Source organism: Aedes aegypti, chromosome 2, assembly GCF_002204515.2.
Source record: "Aedes aegypti strain LVP_AGWG chromosome 2, AaegL5.0 Primary Assembly, whole genome shotgun sequence".
Lineage (NCBI taxonomy): Eukaryota > Metazoa > Arthropoda > Insecta > Diptera > Culicidae > Aedes > Aedes aegypti.
The window spans coordinates 261,975,954-261,998,590 of record NC_035108.1 but is presented as its reverse complement, the minus strand read 5'-3'; the positions used below and the strand labels follow the sequence as shown (position 1 = coordinate 261,998,590).

At 37.8% G+C, this 22,637-nt stretch overlaps 1 protein-coding gene across 18 annotated transcripts in view; it reads left to right on the top strand.

The window, feature by feature from the left end:
• The window catches only part of LOC5570922 (sodium/hydrogen exchanger 3), a 306,524-nt gene that overhangs the window by 70,612 nt on the left and 213,275 nt on the right, over positions 1-22,637 (top strand). For 10 of the 18 annotated variants that reach the window (XM_021844917.1, XM_021844913.1, XM_021844919.1 and 7 more), the window contains exon 2: positions 18,671-18,709. The gene's annotated coding sequence lies outside the window, so the exon portion shown is untranslated. Of the gene's footprint in view, positions 1-8,045; positions 8,792-8,863; positions 8,946-18,670; positions 18,710-22,637 lie in introns of those variants that run through there. The other 8 variants (XM_021844920.1, XM_021844914.1, XM_021844915.1 and 5 more) reach the window with 7 other exon arrangements.

Below are 22,637 nucleotides of genomic sequence, written 5' to 3'. Positions count from 1 at the left end.
AAAATGGCACAAATGTCAGAACTGAAAAAGCAGTTTTCTGCTTTGAAAACAACAATTTGATGAAAATAAAAACACACTGCCTTTTTGTTTGGCAAATAAAAGAGGTGTGTGTTTTTATTTCCTCTGATTTGTCTATTTAAAAAGAGAAAACTGCTTTTTCAGTTTTCACTTTTACACCATTTTTACTTGGGCTTTAAGGCTTCAAAATTGTCTGGCGAACACTGACGATAATTAAAATTTGTTATTGCTTTTATCACAACCTGGGAGGGAGAAACCGATTCGTAATTTCTGTACGCCAACGTGAGCCCGGTTCACAGTGACAGCTCTCAAATAATGGACAAACATGATATAAGCACGTAACTGATCAAAACATATTTTCGTATTGCATCAACCGTGAAAAAGATTTAATGAGAAGCAATTCTTGCTTATTCAAAAGTAATGTAAAGAGAGCACCTTTTATTCTGATTGTGTCATAATTTTGCTAGAAAATCACGAATAAACATACATCTTGTAGTTATAACTGATTTTGTAATAATTTTGGTACATACGACTTTTTGAGACGGTTTATGGACAAAAGTTCCATTTTTTTATTTATTATTAGTCAACAGGTAAAATGGTCACAAGGTTGAAAGACAAAACGTTGAAAGGACAAAAATAATTTGCTTAGTGGGATATTTCCTTTTCTGAAAAAAAAAAAGATTTTCGACCTTTTCTCCCTTCTGTTTTGTTCTTCGACCTTTTGTCCTTTCGAACTTTTGTCTTTCAACATTATGCCCTTTGGACCTTTTGTCATAGAATCTTTCCAGACCACTCGAAAGCAACATATCAAAATATATCAAACGTCGATTTTAATTATAATTGGTGATTCAACTGTGTTATGCATTTCTGATCGGGTAGCCTGTAAATGTTCTTATGGCAGATTTTGAATGTGCCGTTCCCAGATCTCGACGGGCGTCTGTTCCATGTCATATGGTTAATAAAGGTGCGTGCCCGCACGTCATGAACCTTCCATGGAAAAGCATGCCTTCGCCCAGCTGTATGTTCATTGCGCAAACACAATTGTATCGTTCGTCGTGAGGCCTTTTGGGCGATTTATTTTATGATCTCGCAATCATAGTATGGCCGTGAACGAGAGCTACATAGACGAAGATATACGATATCAGCGGCTTCGTTTGCTGGTATATGGTGTAAGAACCGTATGTTTGGCTTTATGCTCGTTAGAAGAAAAAATAACTCACGCGATGTACTGGAATGAACTGGTTGGCGGAATTGGGAAGGCCCGTATGCATAAATCAATGATGGAGAATGGCTGTGAAATGATCAAAGAATGCGAAATATAAATTTCCTATTCTATAGAATGTAATAATTCAATTTTTATTCATGTTTTGTGAGTTTCGTGCGCCGTTCCAATTCTCATGATTTGGTTTATATGATTGACATTACAGGAATACCAAGGTTTTTTATCCTTTATTAGTATCATTCCAAACATTACATTCATTTCTGATATATTGGTGTTCTGTGCTACACTATTATCCTCTCTTTCAATGCCGGTTTTTTTTTTTTTTTTTCAAAATTTTAGATAATTTCCAAAAGGGCTTAGAGCCAGTGTCCAATTGAGAAATATTATTTTCAAAACTGTTGTTTCTTAATTGAGAAAAATGTTTCTCGATTTCTTTCTGCAAATCCTGCCATATAATTTTCATAGCAGGATCGCGAGTGCGTTGAAATTGCCTTCTCCTCACGTTTTTTAAGACGGATCAAGAGTTTAAGATCATCGTCTATAATCACGGATTCGAATTTTACTTCACATTTTAGAATTGCAATGGTCCTGGCTTCAACAATGGAATTTGTTAAAGTTGCTAGAGCATTGTAAATATCAAGTTTTGTTTGTAAAGGAATGTTAACATCAAGATTAGTATCAATATATGTTTCATATATATTTCAGTCGGCTCAAAAATAATTGGAAGTGGAGCTGATAGGCCGGGGCCCAATAGCCGTAGCGGTAAACGCGCAGCTATTCAGCATGACCATGCTGAGGGTCATGGGTTCGAATCCAACTGGTCGAGGATCTTTTCGTAGAAGAAATTTTCTAGATTCCCAGGGCATAGATGTATCTTCGTACCTGCCACACGATATACACATGCAAAAATGGTCAATCGGCAAAGAAAGCTCTCAGTTAATAACTGTGGACGTGCTCATAAGAACACTAATCTGAGAAGCAGGCTTTGTTTCAGTTGGGATGAAACGCCAGGAAGAAGAAGAAGGAGCTGATAGGATTGAGAATCGCTTCATGGGATATTTGAAATCTAACAGGGACATGATCAGAATTAAAATCAGCATGAGTAAATTATTGGCTACAAAAATGACTAGAGTCGGTTAAGACCAAATCAATCGTAGATGGCTTTCTAGACGAGGAAAAACGTGTAGGGATATCAGGGTATTGATTTGAGAAATATCCTAAAGAGCACTCGTTAAATAAAATTCTGCCGTTGGAATAACTTTGCGAATTATTCCATGACCAATGTTTGGCATTAAAGTCACCATTGACATAAAATTTTGACTTATTGCGAGTCAATTTTCGCAAGCCAGTTTGGAGCAAATTAACTTGCTGTCCAGAGCATTGAAAAGGCAAATAGGCAGCTATGAAAGTATATTTACCAAGCTGAGTTTCAACAAAAACACCTAAAGTTTCAAAAACTTTAGTTTCAAATGAATAAAACAGTTGATGTTTTATACGCCTATGAATCATGATTGCAACTCCCCCGCATGCCCCATCAAGTCGATCATTACGATAAACAGAAAAGTTAGGATCTTTTTTTTTAGTTTGGATCCAGGTTTTAAATAGGTTTCTGTAATAACTGCTATATGCACGTTATTAACTGTATGAAAATTGAACAGCTCGTCCGTTCAAAGAACGAGCATTCCAATTTGAAATATTTAAATTATTATTTGGATCCATTAGAAAAACGTAATCCAATAACAATTTGATTAGTAAATTTTAAACTAACTTGGACTGATTTAGTCATACTTACCTTACCAGTCAGGCTAAGGCCTGGGTGGCCCTTGCTGTACGTAGGATACGTCTCCATTCAACTCGGTCCATGGCTGCCCGTCGCTAGCCACGCATTTTGCGAAGGGTCCACAGATCGTCCCCAACTTGATCGACCCATCTTGCTCGCTGCGCACCACGTCGTCTTGTGCCGGTCGGGTTGTTTTCAAGAACCATTTTCACCGGGTTGTTATCCGACATTCTGGTGAAATGCCCGGTCCACCGCAGCCTCCCAATGTTTGCGAGGTGGACGATGGTTGGTTCTTCCAGCAGCTCGTGCAATTCATGGTTCATTCTCCTTCTCCACGTTCCGTCTTCCATCTGTACTCCGCCGTAGATGGTCCACAACACCTTCCGTTCGAAAACACCAAGGGCGCGTTGATCCTCTGCACGTAGGATCCATGTTTCGTGCCCATAGAGGAGTACCGGTCTAATCAGCGTCTTGTAGATGGTTAACCTCGTGCGACGGCGAACTTTGCTCGATCGGAGTGTTCTGCAGAGTCCAAAGTAGGCACGATTTCCAGCAACGATGCGTCTCTGGATTTCTCTGCTGGTGTCGTTGAGTTCATCACCGTCAATATGAACTCGTGGTGGGGGGCGTACCGTGTCTTCTCTTGAGTCCCTCGCTATCATGTACTTCGTCTTCGATACATTGATGTTCAGTCCGATTCGCCTAGCTTCAGCCCTTAGTCGGATGTACGTATCCACCATCGTCTCAAAGTTGCGTGGAACAATATCAATGTTGTCGGCGAAACCAAGTAACTGAACGGAGTTTCTGAAGATCGGGCCACTCGTGTCTATCCCCGCTCTTCTTATCACACCCAATAACGCAATGTTGAACAGTAAACACGAAAGGCCAAAATTTTGCCGTAATCCTCTGCGAGATTCGAACGGCCTCGAGAGTGTCCCTGGCACATCACTCGCTCCATCGTCGCCTTGATCAATCTCATCAGTTTGTCCGGGAAACCGTGTTCGTGCATAATCTACCATAGCTGTTTTCGATCGATTGTATCATAGGCCCATTTAAATCGATGAACAAATGATGTGTGGGTACATTGTATTCGCGGCATTTCTGCAACAGCTGGCGGATGGCGAATATTTGGTCCGTTGTTGGAAGAGTACCTAGTGATCGCACGATAATTGGCGCAATACGGTTGTATGACATTTACCAGAAAGTCGTTTGCCAGAATCAAATTGCCAGAATGAATCATTTGCCAGAGAACCATTTGCCAGAATGGACCATTCCCCAGAAAGTCATTCCCCAGAAAGATCATTTCCCAAAAAAAAATACTTCATTACTTTGCTTTGCAAAGCAATATTTAGGCATATAAAATCCTTCGAATTATTATGCTTTTCAGCGTACCGCAAAACGGGGTAACTTTGATAATGCGAGACTCTCAACATACTAAACGAAATAACAAAGTTCCTGTTAATCTGTTAAGCAAAACGAATGCAAAAGTAAAGAGCATCAGTATGACACTTCATTTTAAAGCTATTTCCGTTGGAATCAAGTACATTTGAGGATTTATATGCAAATATGGAAAATTTATAAGATTTTAGCAATTTTGAAATGCTCTCAAACAATCTGTTCTACGATCACTATTTGATGAAGTCATAATGAATTCGTCACTTATACTTAACAGCCTAGTTATAGTAGAACTCGAATTCGGTCTTAAAACTCTTAGCGAATACTATTTTTACAAACTGGGGCCATTTTTGTAATCTTAGTCAGAAATTTCCATATAGCGTTAAACGCCTAAAGATATGCAACGCCCTACAAATGTTCTGTAATTCATTCAATTTTGTTCGAGTGATGCTCCATTATCAAAGTTACCCCAAAACAGAAAACCGACTTCCGATTATATGAAAAATTATATATCCATTAAGAATAAATCTTTTGGAAATCTATCAATTGGAATCGATAGTTAGGATACCAGTACTTGTTTTAAAAATATGAATTAAAATTCTTTGAAACAGCAGGCATAAATATTCAAAATTTCTTCGAAAAAACTATCAAAGTTACCCCGTTTTACGGTACGATATATATGGAAATCATTGTTGTCTTATATAAAAAATATTTGTTTTGTAGGATTTTTAGATTTTTGTTTGATAAAATGTTCTTAACTAATAGTATTACATACTAAAGGGAGCTGATAGTTGTAGCGGTAAATGTGCAGCTATTCAACAAGACCAAGCTGAGGGACTTAGATATGTACTTATCATCACCTTGAAACACTCATATTTTGGAAAAATATGCGTATTTGGTTTGTATTTCTTACAAAATTGATTTTATTTTTCTCGAATAGTAATGTACAATTTAGTTACAACTTTCAAAATGGTTTAGACATTTTATTTGATATAAATACGGGTGGCGGTCTTACCCCATCAACAGTGGTCGGTTTTACCCCGCTTACGCAATTTTCACAACTATGGCCTTATTTCAAAGCTGAATATTTACAATTCATACTTCACTTCACTGAAGCATTTTTCACATTTCTGTTGAAGCAAGGACGGGTAATTTGTTATGTTTCATAGTCTATTTCAAGTTTTTTTTTGCAAAGAAATGTTAACATCATGATTACTGTCGATGTATGGAATACACCAATCGGCTTGTAAATAATTGAAAGTGCCGCTGATAGGATTGAGAATCGCATCATGGGATATTTGAAACAGAGACATTACAAAAAAATCAGCGTGAGTAACCGGTTGGTTACAAAGGTGACTAGACACCAGAGTCGATTAAGACCAAATCAACCATAGGAGTGTTTCTAGAAGAGGAAAAACAAGTAGGGCTATAAGGGAATTGAATTGAGAAATATACTGAAGTGCGCCCATCAAATATATTTCTGCCGTTGGAATTGCTTTAAGAACTATTCTATGAGTGATGTTTGGTATTAAACTGATGACAACAATTTTTGACTTATTGCGAGTCAATATACGCAAGTCAGTTTGAAACAATTTAACTTGCTGTCCGGTGCATTGAAAAAGTAAATAGGCAGCTAGATATATTTACCGAGCTACCAAGTTTCAAAATCTTTGAAACCTATGAATGATGACTGCAACTCCCACACATGTCCCATCAGGTCGATCATTACGATAAACAAAAAAGTTTGGATCTGTTTTAAGTTTGGATCCAGGTCTCAAATAAGTTTCAGTAATAACTGTTATATGCATGTTTTTAGCTGTTAGAAAATTGAACAGCTCGTCTTCTTTACCATTCAAAGAACGAGCATTCAAAATATTTAAAAATTATATGGATCCATTAGAGAAACGTAATCCAATAACAATTTTCTTAGTAAATTCTACGCCAACTTGGACTGCTTCAGCCAAAGTGGTGGTGTTGAACATTGCACCAATTATTTGATTCAATTGTTCTTAGCTTAGCTTAGCTTAGACTGACTACACATATCAATGGTTGCTATTCCGTGATTGACCGAAGTCAGTGAAAATGCACAAAGAATCAACTAGAAGTTCGGCTGGGATTGGCCATATTCTTCTTCAATGTGCATAATTCAGTGCCTCTATTTATACAAGGTCAATAACGGCGCCGGCTACGTCCTTGCAGTCAGGTGGGATTGAGGGAAGGAATGTTAGTGTGTAACCTTTGCTATTTGGAGACCGTGTTTGCCTATGCATCTCCACAAAGATTACTGGGAGGGATGTTTGTTAATGGGAAGGATCGTTGGGTCACAGGATTCACTTTGATAAGCGAATAGACCATGATAAACAATAATTTGTGAGATATATACATGCTTATTTGTAAATATATTATTTTCATTGATATGAACAATTTCTATGTAGAGGAAAATTATGCCGACACTTGAGGTGACGAACCATTCAAAGTTTGTTGAACAAATACCTAAATGTAACATTCCTACAGCTGTCAGGACAAAATCATGTGTTATTATATTATTACTCATTTGAAAAGAAAAAAAACTCGATTGGTTGGGACATCATAGAACACTCTTATTCTTATGACGACACTTACAGTGGCGAACCATCCAAAGTTTGTTGAATAAAGTGAACCTTTCGCAAGTCTACACTTGTAGTGTCGATTCATTCAAAGTTTTTTTTATTACAAAAATAAAGGTAAATAAGAGGTGTTCTGAAAATAAATGTTAAACATAAATAAATCATGAATAAGAGTTTGTGTCGACACTCACAGTGACGAACTATCCATAGTTTGTTGAAAAATCATATTTACGTCCCACCATTGTAACGATTAAATGTGCAGTCATACATATTTTATAGATTAGAAATAGTAGCATGAAACGAACTCACCAATTGATCCGTTATCCTTGACTGAGCAGCCACAATCCTCTTTCAGCTTCACTCGTTTGCTCGGCAATATAAAAACACTCAGAAAAATAATAGGCGCGCGACCCGAAAAGGAAAAAAAAAAAAAAAAAAAACTGACGACTGCTCGGGCTTTCTTGACGCACTGCCCAGGAGCAAGCGTCAAGGTCGAAGGATCTAACGGAACTAACCGATCACGCCACTTTTTCACTTACTAGACCGACGCGCGACATGTTTGATCCTGCCCTCGTCGCTCGCTCCGGCAAAAACAAGCGTCAAGGTCGAATAATCAAACAGAACTCTCAATTATTTGATTCAATTGTTCAGTTCAAAAATCAAAATCAGAGGGAGACATGTAACTAGAGGTAGGTGCATATTCTGATGATTTTCTGTTGGGATTGGTTTCAAAATATCCCATCCATACGGTTGGCAACTCTGTCTGCCACCAAATCAATGAACTGAAACCGATTCACCCTATTTGTTCATTCACACGTGTTCCATTCTTTCCTGCTGCTTTTAAAAACTCAAAAACTCTGTGTATGTGTTCCACTCCAAGTGCGGTTCATTTGTGCGCGATGACGACGGTCGATAGCCGCACTAAATCCATTCTAATGCCGGCGATGGGAGACGTTTATTTTGCTTCATTCCACCATCACCATCGAGAACAGTCAGTCAGTTGGGCTGGCGAATGGGAGTTACCTTACAAGCCATATCCCATGAATGCGCCCCGCAGAACGCCGGGAAACAGTTTTCATTCATCTGTCTTGCCGGACGGTTGAAGTTTCGCGCGGGCTTTTAAACGTCTTGTTCTATGTGGACTGTGGATGCATTGGGCAGATAGTGTCCCTCGAGCGAAAGGGAAGAATCCGGGTGTTACAACGGGTTTTCCCTATTATCTATGTTGAAAAGGTAGCAACTTGTCTTCATAGAAGACGTGTACGATATCTCCGGGCGATGTGTGATTGAAGTTATACATTTTTTGCAGTCTATCTGCTGTAAGTGCCTATATGCAAGGAAGAAGCGAAGCTTGTCTACTTCAATTGTTTGACTGGAAGCTATTCTAACGGTGAAAGGTGTTTTTTTTTGCAAACTGTTTACATAGCAAGAAGATGATTGTTTTGAGCGAATTGTAGTTTCGCGTGGAACGCTGTGCTATACCTATTCCTAAAGACTTGGGCCTTGTGCAAGTGAAATCTTATGGTGACGTGCATTGTTTTCTGTATTGCTGGATTAGATATGTAAAAAAAAATCCATACGTAGATGTATAGGTTGGCAAACACGTGCAACTTTGTCGATGACACGATGAAGTGTTGATGTGAGTTATACATAGTGTTAAATGCAAAGCAGTGATTGACATATCGCCTTGATAGTTTTTGCAATCTGAGAAACGGCTGTCTTTCGTGGGCGAAGCTACGGGAGATAGTTTCCGAAAACCGGCAAACTAAGGTAATTCCGCCTGCAAAGAGGTTGTTGAACATTAGCCCGTAACGCTCAGTGAATCATTGATGTCTGGTGTAGAAGATTGTGCCGTTTTGCCGGTTGCCGTTACTAGTGTACAGTTATATCTTGAATAAGGCGATCGAAAGATGTGTATATTATTGTAAGATGTTGCTATTTTAGAGTTATTTTTTTTTATTTTCCTGTTTATTTTATTTAAACTGTATGACTTGTTTTCGTTTAATAGGATTGTTTAGGGAGTTGTCACTTATTCTGTATCTAAGTTAAATTGAACCAGAATCGATGTTTGGCTCATCTAGTGGAAGTTTTTTTTATATTGTGATTCTACGCTAAAATAAAAGTCATAAAGTCTTCCGTGGAATTATTAAAAAAGGCGTAGATTTGAAATGACTTTTGAATCTTCCCTTGGAAAATTGTAATAATATGAATTGAGATGTCATTAAGTCTACTGTTTGAGATCATTTTAAACATTTGTAATACAAAAATTAGGTTACTAAAGCTCAAAAATATTGTGTTTTATAAAGGAAAATGTGCTCTTTCAATCAAGTTACAAAAACAGTAACATTTTCGTCAATAAACAACCCAATTCAATAAAAACAACGTTCCAAAGAGTGCATCTCAGAACATGTTTAATTTTGGTTGCCTGTCACTAGTTGTGGATGAACTGTAACGACATGCTTGCAGCATAAAACATCGGGTGGGTGTGTTGGTGTTATGGTTTATGTTTGCTCAAATGTCTTCGTTTGTTTCTCTTTCTCATGTTAGTTACGCATGTGCATCGGCGTATATTTTGCTTTCTATCGTAAGTTAGGCTGGTTCGGAAAAGGTGCTACGATTCGCTGTCACAATCAACGCTTAAAATTTGCTGATTTGTGCTGGTTGACTGCGATACATTTCGGATAATTTTATATCACATCAACATCATGCTGTCTACTCCATCACCAATGTATTGATGGCGATGAGCAATGGATATCACTGATGGGTTGAGTTTAGTCATAAATCAAGCAAATAAAATGGCAAGTTGTCAGTAAGATATTTTTGACAAAGCAGCGATTGGATTGAAACTATGTTTTGGCCACTGAGAAACATTAATAGCTTGGATAATTACCACGTGATCACTCATTCTGCAGTGATTATCATCTAGAGTGCGATGTCTCATCACTGCGGTTGTCATATCAAATTGATATTGATAGCTCGCAAGTGATATTGATAGTTTCAGTACATCAGCCATCAGCTGATATGGTTGATATTGAGCGAGATTCAAAGTCTATTCGTTCTAGAAAATCGCGGAAATACAATTTAATGAAACAGACTATCTACCAGTGTGGATGCCACTCAGAAAAAAAGGAAATAGTTTTCATCATTTCGCTAAAAATTCAAACAATAATCGATTGCATTAATAACCGGTCTGCCTAGCAGATAACCATTTGATTGTGGAAGCAATTTTAACATCATTATATCTACCAGGTGTAAATTACGATTTCATGTTTTATCCCAAATTGGTTGAAGCGTTTACAGATGTCGTTTGGTGGACGCGTGGTTGAGAGGTGTTAATGAAAACATTTTTACAAGGCACCTGTCAATCGTAAACAAGGTAAACACTTCGATTGCTCACACCTAAGTACAGTCATCCCTCCATGAGTCGATGTTCCATGACTCGATATCGACTCATGGAACCATACTAAAACATAAAATCATGGTTACTATGATGGTCCCATCAAACAGCTTTCCAAAGAATAGCTGTTCCATGACTCGATATTTCCATGAGTCGATGGTCCCTTCAATATCGACTCATGGAGGTTTGACTGTATATTCATAACTACATTACAGTATGAGTTTGTTCAAAGCAGGAAAGTATAGCTTAATAACAGCTTATTTGTATGTGGATAGGTAAAAATGGTGGATTAGCTTGATAGATTTAGGAGATTGAAGATTTGGTAATGACATATCATATTCACTTCAAGAATGTCGTTAGATAGCATGCCATTTTTTTCAAGAGATCTACACACTTAAAAAAGCGTGTTTACGCCATTTTTACGTTTACGTTTACGCCATAGATTTTTATGGTTCAGAAGTTCCAGAAATAACACACTGAGTAATTCTTGCTGAGATCGGCCTAATATGTACACTTGGTGTTTCAAAATGTTCAAATTTATGCACATTAGAAAGCTTCTGTCAATTAACGGCTGATCAAATTGATGGACCGTTCGGTAGTTATAATTAAATTAGTTTTTGAGGACTCCTCCTTTTTTTATAATTCTTGGCTCACTTAAACTGCCGTAACACAGTAATTTCAGAAAATCAGAAACTTTTCAATTTGTCGCCATATGAGGATTAATCAGAAAAAATAAATTGTCATGGTGTAGGTATTACCTTGTGATCATTTATCTCGTATACATATCAAAAAAAATACCACGTTTTGATTGTCACTACTTTTAAAAAGACACCGACATGTTAATGCTTCCAGTGGACGATTTGCCCTTTGAAGGAAGCACCACACTAGACAACGGACTAGCATGCAACGCCCAGTGGCACAGTCGAAAAACTTTCCTGACGAAAAATTTTCCGGACTGAATCGAACCCACACCCCTTGACTCGATGCGGCTAAATGCTTTGTAACACTAACCGCACGGCCACGAAGCACACTTCGCTTTATATTGGAATGCATCAGCTCAAGAAAAAGTAATTTTATCTCTGTCAGATTATTAAGAAATACTTCTCTTACTTCTTTACTGGGAAAGAGTCAGCGTCTCAGTTTAATGTTTCAGATGCGTTTCTTACAGAAATTTGCACATATTCTAATCGACAACAGGCGTATTTGTTAATTGATGTCAAGTACAAAGATAAACAAAAATGCCTTAGGAAGTCGGGAAAATTTACAATAATTCTTGAATGGAGTACTTTCAATCAAACCGATTATAACGAATTATAGTGTAGAAGCACTGGTTTTGGCCAGCCCAAGAGAAAATATTTATAAAAAAATAAACGGAAGGCCCTGCATGTACTGCAAATACGTCAAATGAAAGCTCTCAATCCACATTATGTTTAAATATATTGGATCTACGCAGAAACCTTATGTTCGCATTGAAAATCACGTTGGTCAATATAGGCGACCAGAACTAGTTTCAGCCACATATTTAACTTTTGTTCCTGAATTGGTCAATCACATTGATTTCTCCTTAGAGTGGCTAAATAATGAAAACCCTGGTCAAATTAGATGTATAGAAGATAAAATTATAAGGAAAATTATTTTTCTTTTAATTTTTGGTTTTATTTGGACGTATAAATGAATGTTGCTCTGGCGTGTGTATGTGTTCTACTCAACATGACCTGTTTTATGGTAATTGTGTAAAATGGTGTGGGTTAAAAGTTCGCCCTTAGTGGTATAATCAATGTTCCATAAAAGTAATTTGGTGTGATATCCGAGACTGATTTTCAAGGTTTCTTGGCGTATTTTCGATCCTAGGGTTTCTTAATAAAACATTTGTTTTGATTAAAATCGACGTTTCAAGCATTTATTTGCTCATCTTCAGGGCAAAATCAATTAACGATTTTGCCCTGAAGATGAGCAAATAAATGCTTGAAACGTCGGCTTTAATCAAAACAGTTGTTTTATTAAGAAACCCGAGGACCGAAAATATGCCGAGAAATCATAATTATTTTCCTCTAGCAGTTGGAACAAAACAAATACTATACAGTGAACCTTCAACATATTAGCTATAATTTTGCTGAACAAACTTGTGTCAAAATATAAACCCATTTTTTGTTATAACAGTTTCAAAATTGATTGTCTTAAGCGAACTTTTACCCCACCCGTGGGGCAAAAGTTCGCTGGCTAAAACACAAAATATCGATACTTTTATGACAGGCATATTTTATACCAGCCGTCAAATTATGTTTGTCGAAAAATACACACTAAATTTTCATCAAAAAATTGCTCAAAAAAGGGTTAATTAAAATATATTTTTTTTTTTTTTTTTTATTATAGACACTTTACACCATCTGGTGCATTCGTGTCTGAACGATTGAAATAATGAACATTACACGATACATCGATAACAATTTCATTTCTTCCTAGATCTTGTTTGATAAACCTTCCATTCGGGATCGACTTTCTGGCTGCCCTGGCTACACGATCGCTTCGGTATATTGTCTTCTGTTGCTCCACTGTTTGTCTCAGTCGACAACCGTCTCTTCCCGGTAGATTCGATTGTTTCACTCGCATGCATATCACCGCTGTTGCTGTTACCGTCGTCGTCGTTGTTGCTCTCGTCCCCGTCATCATCGTCATGGTCACTTGAGTCATCGGCAGAATGGACCGATGGTGCGCCGCAGTAGTTGTTTTCGGCTTTCTCGTCACTTGTGGTTGATGGTACTTGGGATGTCGATTTTGTTGTTGTGATTGATGGTGTGCGTTGATTGTTATCGGCTTTCGGGTAGCTGATATAGCTGCGGTGACCGTCCACGGCAACGTATGACGGCAAGGGTTTTTCTATTCTCATTCGCACAACTCGAACACCGTTCGGGACCCCCGGGAAAAAGTTCTTCCAAACGTCGTTTTGAATAGAAATCACCTTGCCGTACTGTTGCATGTAGTTGCTGATTGTCGTGTTGGACATTTGTGGCGGGAGGTCGTGAATCTTCACGACCGTGTTGGGGCCATCTACGTACACCGGAACGAAATAGTCCCTTCCTTCGTAAACGAAGGAATGTCGCAGATGGTGTTGCTTCTGCAGTCGTGGCGCCAAGCTTGCGTTGTTCATTTCTATGAACACGCAGTTCTCGAGGTGGTGCAGCTGAATGCTCTTCACGTCGGCCATGTCGAGCTTGATTCTTTGTTTCAGAAATTCCTCCACCTGATCTAGAACCGGCCGTTTTGGTAGGGTACTAAAGTCCACTACTAACGTGTTTCTTCTATGCGAAGGCATTTTGCGTCAGACACAAAATTCTATCGCAACAGAAACTGCGAAATCTCGAAAAACCGGAGCAAATAAAAAGTACGTGTATCGCGAACGAAGAGCGGTTGTCAACTGTGAAAATATATTTAAAAATAGCAGTTTTCCACAAAACTAAGTTGAAATGTAAATGTTTGTCAAATTATGAAGTTAAGATGTGAAATTTAGGCAATTTGCATTTTTTTCCGTGAGTTTATACATGGGTCGAACTTTTGCTCCACTAAGGGCCAACAATTGTTTCCTAGCATACTATTATAAGCAAAAACTAATACACCTCAAAACATCCTTATGATAGGCCTAGAAACGCCCTTACATAAAATATTGAAAAAGATTTTATCTTCTTTTGGTTCCATGCAAAGAAAGTTTGACCAACATTTATAATATTCACGTCGAAAAACAACAAATAGTCATTACTTTTCTAAATCTCAATTGATTTTTATGATATTCAGAGTGAAAGTTTCTTACTTAAATGGCATTCGAACCACCATGACATTTATAAGTTTTGTTCTGATTTGAGCTAGAAATCTTAAAGTATATAAATTCGCAGATAAATTCGCTCGCAAGTTGATGATTAGGCAAGCTATCTGCGGTTAAGGACTGTTCATTTTATAAAGTGGACACCTTGTACATGCAATATCTTTTTCATTTGTCGCAATCGGTTTTCTGTACACATCGATAAATATGATTTTTTAGTAAAACGATCATAAAGTGTAAAATTTGTACCTAAGAATGCGGTTTAAACTCAAGATTTAGCTCTCTTTTATACAAATATGTATAGTTTTTTCAGCAATCTAAGACAATTTTCAACACACTTTTAATTTTACTTTTTTTTCTAGGCGTAAAAGGATGATGTATCAGCAAATTTGGCCATAAGGAATAAACTACTAAAGTGACCTAGTGTCAGAGAATGCTGAAATATTATTGATGTTTTTGAAGCTTCACCTTTAGTAGAATAGTAAAGGATACCAACCTACAATTTGTTCATAAAAAAATAGGATTTTTTCATGCGAAAAATAATGCTAAACTCTGACTAACAGTTTTTCTCAGTAGTTTTTGGAAAAAAATATTTAGTTCTTCAACCAAAAACATTTTGAAAGTTGTTATATTTTAATAAGATTGTAGAATAATAGTTCAACAATGCACAAAAAACCGATTACGATTTTATCAATAAATAAAAAATATGTAGCATAAACAAGATGTCCACTTTATAAAATGAACATTGATTTTTATCACTGGAACAAGATTGACAATTTTACAAAGAAAAGTGTCCTTAGAATAGAATTTAATAGAACTAAGATCTCATAAGGTACATAGCTCGCTTCCATTTCAGCCCTGATGTCATAGAAATGTATTGTATATCTAAGCCTAAGATTCTGAGGTATTATCACAATAATGTCGATTTCAGTGAAAAAGTATTAGTCTGCTAAATTGCCCATACATCCCAGATCGATAAACTTTGGGCGATAACCAAAAGTAAATTAAAAAAAAAATAGTCAGAATAATAGAACGTCTGGTTTATGCATTTTCTTGAAAAATGCCGGTTAATGTTGATAATGGTACTGTGCAAGATATTATGGGAGAAATTCGGCAATAAGGTAGAAAACTCAGCTAAAAAGCTAGAAAAATACTTATATTTTTTCTTGAAGCTCAATTCAAATGCTGCATGATGGTGTGCTAAGATTGTTTGTAGTTTTTTTTTCTTCTTGGAGATATCACTAATTTTGTGCGGCCCATTCCCAATTGGAACAGACTTTTTGCCTGGATCTTCTCACATCAATTCATTCCATGAATCACATCAATTTTGCAACAATATTCCTTTCAATTCAACGCTCGTTGTTTTGTATTGAGTTGAGAGAATGAGAGAGAATGAGGAAGAAGATATGTACTGTGCACGCGGCGTAAAATGTTTCACAACTACAAGCAACTGAGGAGTCGTGTAAACTAGTGACGTAGTTATTTTTATTTACGTTTTTAATCTTTAATACATAGCCATTGCTTCTTATTCCACACCTTGGTATATACACTCATTGATATCTATCTATAAAGGTTGTGCTAGTTTTCTCCGAATGTTCGTTCCTTGAATGTCCTTTCCCCCAAACGCCAGTTCCCCGAATACCCCGTTTCTCCAAATAGCCCAGTTAACCGAATAGTTTTTAGCACTCATAATTTTCATAACTTTTTGCATTTCAAGGTGGTGAACGAACTGGTCATCTGATATGCACCCTTCTTTACTAGATCGGCAGTTCTTTGAAGTGTCTGATAGGAAAGCCGACATTTCAGCCTAGAAGTTAATCGATAGAAACCAACGTGCAACAAAGGTGATCACAAAAAAAAAACAAGCGCTTGGTATTGAAGCGAACCAGAAACAGGCTGTTTTTTCTTTTCCACTCGATGCTCTTGGTCCTTCTGCAGGAGCAACACGAAGTTTTTCTAGCAAAATTAGGAATAACCTATCAAGTATGACACATACATTTAAGAAATTCTTTACCTTTTTCTACCTACACTTTTTTATTGTGGAAAATTTAGATTTTATCCATTAATTATCCAACATAATAGTCTTTGAGGGCCTAACATATACCATGTACACAATTTCATAGCCATATAAGACTAAACATCCCCTAAAATACTTTTATTTATAATAATTTTAGGTAAGATTGTTTTTTCAAAAGCATGAAATTAATACTTTGTTCAGACGCCTTTTCCTCAAAAAAAATCTTCGTGGTTTATGAACAGTCCAAACCAATTGTACACTCCCGTAAGTAACTCGAAGTAATAGCCTAATGTGAAAGAAGAAAGTATATTTGATTTCTTCGTTCGCATTTGTGAACCCTACACTTCAGCATTGTTGTCAACTTAATTGATTGTAAGATCATAATTCCATCCATGATTCGGGGGCTCAGATAGCCGTAGCGGTAAACGCGCAGCTATTCAGCAAGACCATGCTGAGGGTCGTGGGTTCAAATCCCACCGGTCGAGGATCTTTTCGGGTTGGAAATTTTCTCGACTTCCCAGGGCATAGAGTATCTTCGTACCTGCCACACGATATACGCATGCAAAAATGATCATTGGCATAGTTATCTCTTAGTTAATAACTGTCGAAGTGCTCAAAAGAACACTAAGCTGAGAAGCAGGCTCTGTCCCAGTGGGGATGTAACGCCAGAAAAGAAGAAGAAGATCAATTAAACCAATGTTTTATACAATTTTGGCGACCTGTAGCTAAAAATTGTGACGTGCTGGAACATTTCTGAGAAAGGCATTAGATTCAGCTGATCCAAATCTACCAGAGACACATAATTTGACACACTAAAATGTCATTTTTGTTACGCTGTGTATTCGGCCAAACGGCATTCGGCCAAACGGCATTCGGCCAAACGACCCTTTCGACCAGATGGCATTCGGCCAAATGGCCTTTAGGCAAACGAAATTCGGCCAAACGGCATTGCTCCCCATATGGCATTTGCCAAATTTCATGGGGCCTTCTTCTGAGGGTACCACGCGCGCACTTGAGGAAACACCGCCAATGCTATTCTCCCATAAGAATCAAGTAAACAGTGTCAAAAAGTGTGGCGCGTCGTTCCCTCAGGGGAAGGTTTCGTGAAGTTTTATGTAAACACCCCAATATTTATGTGTGGCTGACAAACTACGCACTTCGGACTTGGTACTCTTATTGATGTGAAAGCCATGAGTTCCGCAGACTCTTCGTCCAGATAGCACCACTGTTGAGCTATAGGTCTGCTTTAGCGAACTGCTTTCTCTATGATCGGTTGTCTGTCTTGACAAGCCACGTGTATTGAGGCACTTAAATGATATACGTAGTAATTGCATTTGAGTCTTGAGCCTTTTCGTAGACTTTGAGTGTTAGCGAGAACCTCTGCTGCTGAAACTGGTTACAGGTGGTGGCCCTTGGACATGAACTTTAAGATTTTTCTTCAATTTCCCTTTGAAATTCAACAATTTTTCACTTTTTTGCCTAAATCGTAAGCTATTCCGATTATTTCATCAACGAACAAGCATTTCCTTGCATCCGCGCAAACTCATGGAGAAGCTTGGTTGCTGACTGTTCGTTTTCCTTTAGTAGGCTTCCCATACCATCCATTCGGTCATTTTGAACCATTTTTGAACCAATTTTTCGACATGATTTAAAACAGTAAAAAAGCTCAAATTTGGGAAATGTTTTCACGGTGGTGGCTATCAAATTTTGTAAAGCTACTGTTAAGGCTTAAAATGTGGATCTTATTACGAGAAAACGTCACAAATCCTTAATGTGGCATTATGGACCATTTTACACACTTAAATTATTTTACGGATTCCTGTAAAATCTCAACAGCTGAACACCAAGCCTACGACGTGCATCCCATATTTACAGTGGCTAATGCAGCTTGGTCGGTCAGTTTCCAAAAAGTGGCTTGTGCACATTGGCGAGCAGATGTTTCGTGTGCAGGTCGTCAACGCTACACGTGGCTGCCCTCTACCGAGAACTTGTTGACATTTGTTTTTTTTTTCATCGTGCGCAAAACCGGGGGCCGCAATGGGGTAAGCCCGGAGATGCGGTGAAAACTCATTACATCGTCCAGATTTGATGCGTCTGTCCCAGTCAAAGTGGCAAACCGGGAAACGGTTGGAAGAGTTTTCCGGAATGCACTCAATTTTCCACGTCAAGTTGCATTAGATTGCAGGGAAGGAAATTAGTTTAACTATACGGCCAATGACCAAACCTGTGTTCAAGGAATGAAGGAACAACATCCCATACAAGCAGTGATGGTTTTATTGGATGTCAAAGTTGCTTTTATACATTCAAGTAAATATTAATATAACCGAGGCATCACTCATTAAAATCGTTAATTAGATAAAAAAGTTTAATTAGTAGACATTTGAACATATAATAACATGTACTTTTTTCTGTTGATTTCAGATATACATACTACATTATCATACCATCCATTCAATTAAGGTGAGTATTTTCTTTGGTACCGCAAATCTCTGAAGATTCATCTATTTGATGATTGGATAAAGAAAATCTGCCGTAGGACTAACGGTTTCCTATGTGAATAAGCTTAAGATCTTGTCACTATATAAGGTGGAAATACTTCTAATACAGCGTAGGCTTCTAACTGTTGACCTATTTTTGTCAAAAACTTTGTCTTGTATGCAATCAAACTGTGGTTGGACCGTTTACGAAGTTGGCCACACACCAAGAACCACCGAACGAGCGTCCGTCCCAAACATCCAATTAAATTTCACTTCAGATTATTTAGCGAGTGCTGGCCTCCGCTGCATTCTTCAGTTTTCGTGGTATAGAAATAGCGACCCAAGACGAGGAGGGAATTTTACTCAGAACAGCTTAGCTTAGCTTAGACTGACTACACATATCAATGGCACGAAAAAGACCAGCAGCGAAAAAACCAGATCGGTATCCATTGAAAGTCGCCAAAGGCGAAAAAGCACAAAATACACTGTGTAAAAAGCATAATGCGAAATCATATAGGTGATAATTTAAATTAAATAGCAAAATATTTATAATCCCACCTTTGTTTAGCATCAGGCTAGAGACTGAAGAAGAGCAGCCGATTATCTCGGAGTAACACAAGGTCACCTGCACCATTGCTCCGGGTAGCACAGGAAGGGCACAATACTGCAGAGGGCGCCCTGATACTCCACAGACTCCGTTTACGGTCAGGTTTTATTTAGACCCCTCTAACCATTCATTTCTAGGCACGGTACGCATTACACCATAAATTAGGGGTCACCTGTCAGGTGAACTTTTACCACCGGAACAGGCAGTCCGTAGTGTTACTTCTTAGCCAGTTGAAACAATCGCTACCGACACTACACGGCTATCTAGGCTGCTCGGGAAAAGGAGTTAATATTGATGATTAACTCCTGACGTGCCCAAGAAGTCCGTAAGGAACGACAATGGCCAAACAGTGATCGTAAAGGGATCAATAGTAGAAAAAAAAGTATTGAAAATTACTGTTTTAGTAGCATTCAGTTAGAAACGAATAAATTAATTTGATAGAAATAGACCTATAGATCACGTTGAGGTGCGCCAAAGCTCATTCAAATTATGAATTACTTTTAAGCTAGATAATCTGCCATTAAAAGCTCATAAGCTCTCAAACGGCCGAGAAGGAGTTCACCGAAGTCCAAGGAAATTTAGAATTTCTGGAGAAAGGCGGAAAAAGAATGAGTCGCGGCCGAAGCCGAACTTGAGCGAGCATTCAGGACAAACCGTGGCACTCCCAAATTATTTCGAAGAAATTCGTGGGAAATATCGAACTTCCGTCGAGTTCGGTCGACGGCACCTTCCCTAATCTGAGGATCACGGTTCCATCTCACTTTTTTTGTCGTTGTTAGTTTGTTGAAGTAGTCGTTATATGTCTATTTCTATCAAATTTGAATTAATTTATTGGTTTCTAGCTGAATGAATTAATTTACAATGGAGTATAGCATGAACGTAAAAAAAAACAAATCTATGACAATCTAGTGGCTATTTACAAAAAAATCTTGAAATCTTTCACATTTTTTTTTCTTGATTCTGATATTAGGGGTGGTGGTCCAAAATCAATCGTAATCGTCACACCAAACGACGGTACATAATTTTTTTAAATTATTTCAATTTTTTGGAATATCCTTCCGGGAAATGATTTTCCGGGAAATGGGTCTTTCCGGGAAATGGGGTATCCGGGAAATGATTTCCGGGAAATGTCTTTCCGGGAAATGGTATATAACCTTTCTCGACTTTCCAAAGCATAGAGTATCATCGTGCTTGCCTCACGATATACACATGCGATAACATTTGGTCCCTTCGTAAAAACAGCTCTCAATAAATAGCGGTAGGAGGACTCAAAAACCACTAAGGAGACTCGGTCGCCATAAAAAAAAGAAGACAAGGAAGAAAAAGAATAAGGAAAATAAGAAGGGACAGAAAGAGAAGGAAATATGAAGAAGAATGGGAAGAAGAAGAGGAAGAATAAGGAGAAGAAGAAGATGAAGAAGAAGAACGAGAAGAAGAAGAAGAAGAAGAAGAAGAAGAAGAAGAAGAAGAAGAAGAAAAAAAAGAAGTAGATCAACAAGTCAAGAAGTGATGTATGTTTCGCCTTCAAAAATTGATACTTTAGATGCGCATCATTTTCAATTTCAGTAATTTAAACGTTTTTGCTCTCGAACAATAAATCGGATACAAACATTGTTGCTATGAACATAATTCGTTTTCAAATTCAATAAATCTATGCAATAATCATTCCCGCCAATCTAGATAGTGGCCTAGAGAAGGTCAAGTACGCGCCCCGGCCATACCGGCTGTTCAGAAAATCCACTCAACCGACCAGCGGGTGGAAAAAGCAGATTAATTCAATAAATTTGCAAATGAAATTGCATTGCTTGGGTGCGTTTCTGGCTCTTGCTGCCACTTGAGAGGAGGAGCCAGTCAACAGTAGTGCTACCTAGAGCTGTTTTGTTCCGTTTATAAGAGTAGTGTCTATTGTGGAGAATACAGTTCCCGGTGTTTGAGGGATGGGGCTGCGAGGGTAAATTGAAAAATTATCTTCCAAGCAGCGTGCAACTTTTTGTCTGTCCTCGTGCATTGCTTGCAAGTTGCCATTTATCCTACATTTTACTGCAACGAAGACGATTGTGCGGGCGGCGATGAAAGGAGCATTGTTGTACAACTGGTGTAGAGGGTTTTCAGAACGTTGTCCTTGCGGTGCACTGTCTAGAACGAAATTTTTGCGCAGAGCATCTGTCCGTAAGTTCGAAAGATAGAAATATTGATTGAAACTTGTAAGCAAATTTTCGGCTTATTATATATTTTTTCTGTTTGATTAAAAAATCTATCCAAATGCTGAAAAAAGTGCAATTTTGTTCAGTACACACTCAGGCAAATGCACTATCGAAATACAAAAGAATTCCTCATGAAATTTAGCCACACGAAATCGCGTTGTATTTTTCAATTTTGTCTTAAGGAATCAAAAATCGGAAACAAAACAAGTTTTCGTGGTAACCTGGAATCGAATCAAGAATCTTACAATTCATAAGCCCGTTCACCACGCACCTATCGACGCCTTGATGCAGAAAGATAGAATGCTAAAGCGATGTTTAAAACGTGCATTTTGCAATATTTGTACCATTCCAAGGCAAATTATATGGATTTTGATAGTCCACTTACTTGAGTTTAACTGATTGCCCATGGTAGCTAGGTTATGGTTTGTAATGGTATAGGTGTGCTTTTTGGTGAGGCAGATTGTCGATGTATCTGGCTTAAGGAGACAGAATATAGAAATGATAGACGATCGAATGTGAGGGAAATGGTTTCTAATCCATTTTTGATTCTAGCGTTTGCTATGAACGTACTATGAGATGTTTTTTGATATGTATGTAATGTTGTATCGTTTTAAAAATGAGTTCAGCAGTTCACACTTAAACTTACTAAATATTTCAAACACTCAACATTTGCATGTAAGTTCAGTTCAGAAATCAAAGAGTATCAGGATAAATTTTAGTGCTCCGAGGAGCACGATCTGGAAACCACTGCTCTAGAGGCATGAATAGTAGCAAACACTTTTCAATGACGGCAGCACCGTTGTCGGACGGGCGGGAAGAGAAATGATGGAATCTGACATACACAATGCAATCATTAGGGAAAGACGTTGAATGGAGACATTGCGCAACAGCGAGAGGAAAAACTATTTATGAACGATAAAGTTGACAAACAGATACGGGAAGACGTTTTCTGATTGATGGATGGATAGCAAATTATTTCCTTCGGCGGTGATATATAACGATTATAAACATCGGATTGGCAGATTGCAATGTCTATTTATTACAAAAATGATTTTTCATTGCATTCAAATGATTTACTGTTCACATACACTGAAAATATA